Source organism: Coptis chinensis, chromosome 7 (genome assembly GCF_015680905.1).
Source record: "Coptis chinensis isolate HL-2020 chromosome 7, ASM1568090v1, whole genome shotgun sequence".
NCBI lineage: Eukaryota > Viridiplantae > Streptophyta > Magnoliopsida > Ranunculales > Ranunculaceae > Coptis > Coptis chinensis.
Window position 1 is genome coordinate 96352147 of NC_141462.1, and position 2726 is coordinate 96354872.

Consider the following 2726-nt stretch of genomic DNA (forward strand, 5'->3'; position numbering starts at 1 on the left):
TACCGCTTGGATTTTAACATTAGGAAACTCTCCAAAATGAATCATCCTCCCCACATTCATCTTATTTTATGAAAAATCCAACCTATTATAAACCCTATAGTCCAATAAGTTCAAGCTCAAGAGGTAGACCCTAAAACTTAGACAAACTTTATATTTCATAATGCAACCAAAACAGCCTACCTTATCTAAGAAGAAAAAAATTGCCTCCCTTGACGTGGAAAAAGGGAAGAGGTTTAATATGAATATAAGAGTCTTAAGTATATACAGCCCGGCCATCATTATTCACGCATAACATGACATTTAAGAAATTGATCTAAACCTCGAACAATGGCAATCTAAGGTACTTTCTTTGGGGATTCTTGGGCATTTAAACCATAAAAACAATGTTTGAATTTTGAGATTAACATTGACAACATCAACTACATATGATAATACGCCTCTCACATCTAAAAGCACAGAGTGTTACATAAGTCAAGGCCACTCAAACCAAAACTAAAATATAAAATCTCAGTAAAGTTTAAGAGATTTTGTATGAATTCATATTTAAATGTTGGTTCTGGCCATTCATTTATAACAACAACAGATTTAAGAATCGGACAATCATAATAACAGGCATAGCCATCAATGCATAGAGCCTATAAATCTTTTTTCTTGCTTTTTTTTACATTTGTTTTGTGTATCTAAAAGTTCTTGTTTTACATTGTTAAGGCAACTTACATTTATATCAAGCAATAGTAATCTTAAAAGGAGACTATGTTTGTTGTGTATCTAAAATATTTGTGTTCAAGTAGTTACAAAGATTAAGAGGTGTAGGGAAAAGACAAACCAATGAGACCGCTACTATGCTCAATTGCATTGGCAACACCAACAGCCCTTAAGTTGTCACCGTTTGTAACACTTCCCGGACATCATTCATGTTGCTCACATGGGATTCAACCAATCCTAGAACATGATAGACTCCATTTGCCACTTGCCTAATTTCAAACCTAAACACATAGAAATATCACTTAGGCGCATAACCTATTTATCGCTTTTCAACAAAAATATTAAAAAAAAACTACAAAGTATTACCATTAGCAGTAAAAAAAAAATGTAAAATAACATTCTAATTACCTATTTGAAGTTACCAGACCGAGATCCGTGCACAAGTAGGTCTCGAATTTGTTCATTATAGACTTTACATAAACTTCATAGTGTTATAGTCCCTGACGATCTCTCATGGTGTGAAACAACGCCTCAAGCCAGAGTTACACAATTTACACCACAGTCTTCTTTTGGGCCCTCCATCGTAAATGTCTTTCTAGTCCCTATTTGTCCATAAGCAATTATACAGACATTGTAGACATCTAACACAGATGTGGCAAACGGGCCTGTAAAAGAAAATTGTAATGTCATTAGAGACTATCAAGTCAAAAACCTTCAGGCATTGTGTCTAACTCTATATAAGCATCATGCACATTAGAAGAACATTTCAACAACTTACCAATAACGTAATCACAGTACTGCTTGGAATTTAGATCCAATATAAATCTAGTGTGTGCTCCTGAAATGACATTAAATCAAGAAATAGCTGATCAATGCCACATAAAATTGACCAAGTGAAAAAAAACAAACTGTTGTGACCTAGAACATTAGATAGTTTGCTTAAAATGTGTTGCATGCAAAAATACTCTCTAAGAGTTGGTTTGTTGAAGCAGTCTTTATTAAGATTTTCCTGTCTTTTTTGGACATCAACCAATATAAGTAGTTTTTGGTGGGGGGTCCTCTAATGCATCAAGTAATAAAGTAACTAATCGACTCAAGCAAGAAGTTTGTGTTTTTCTTTTTTCCTAAAAGTGTAATTAAATATAGTCCAATGTTTCTACTTGTTTACAAAATACTTCCAGCTTTAAACTTTGCCATTCTAATACGCTGCCCTAGTGCACTAATTTTGATTCCCAGACATCTAGTAAGAATGTGATATACCATAAGATCTATAGAACCTTCATTTTTTTTTTTCAATTCCACAAACAGATAGGCAGCATGTTACTGAATCTGAGTACATAGTATGACCCATGGTTCTAAACCATGAAATAAACTTATGTCATTATCATGGAGAGCATCTAGAGGAACCTTGTCAATATACTGACTCCATGATAGATGAAACAATCAATTCTCAATTTCAATAAGAAGGCTAATCTAGCACCCTAACAAAAAGAGAGAAACAACTCTTACCCTTTCTAGTTGCAATTTGCTAGGATGTTCAAAAACTCCTTTCAAACCAAAGAGACAAATTTTTTGGATGATTTGGAGTGACGCCAGCTTGCAAAAATTGTTCAAGAATACATGTGATATAGGGGTCAGGTTGGTACTATTAGCCAACAAACCTTTCTCAAGGACTTCAAATGAGTTGGTACTATTGAATGCATATTCAAAGCTTTATGGAATCTACCAAACTCTTGTAGTTATCCTTCGGAACTTAATTACAGGCTTCCAAGACGACGACATATCAAGCAAATTCATTTCAGAAATCAAGTATTCACACCTTCTAGTTGGTCCATCTCATTCCCTCGATCTTGCAGAAGTCAGAGACGCATCCTCAGACACACTATTGTCTTGATTTTGCCATGATCTAACTCCTCAAACCTTTAGGGAAAAAAATGCTTCGAATTGAATCAATAATTGTTACTCATACCGAATCAATAATTGTTAAGAAAGAGGCTTACATTCTTGCTCTTCTTGATAGT

At 34.3% G+C, this 2726-nt stretch overlaps 1 long non-coding RNA gene across 1 annotated transcript; it reads right to left on the reverse strand.

Moving 5' to 3' along the window:
- Window positions 1-1149: 1149 nt before the first annotated feature.
- Window positions 1150-2244, reverse strand: LOC147490301 (uncharacterized). Its single transcript, XR_015201131.1, has 3 exons — window positions 2215-2244; window positions 1484-1543; window positions 1150-1370 (listed from the first exon to the last, which is right to left on the reverse strand). It is a non-coding gene; the product is annotated as an uncharacterized LOC147490301 (long non-coding RNA).
- Window positions 2245-2726: the final 482 nt, after the last annotated feature.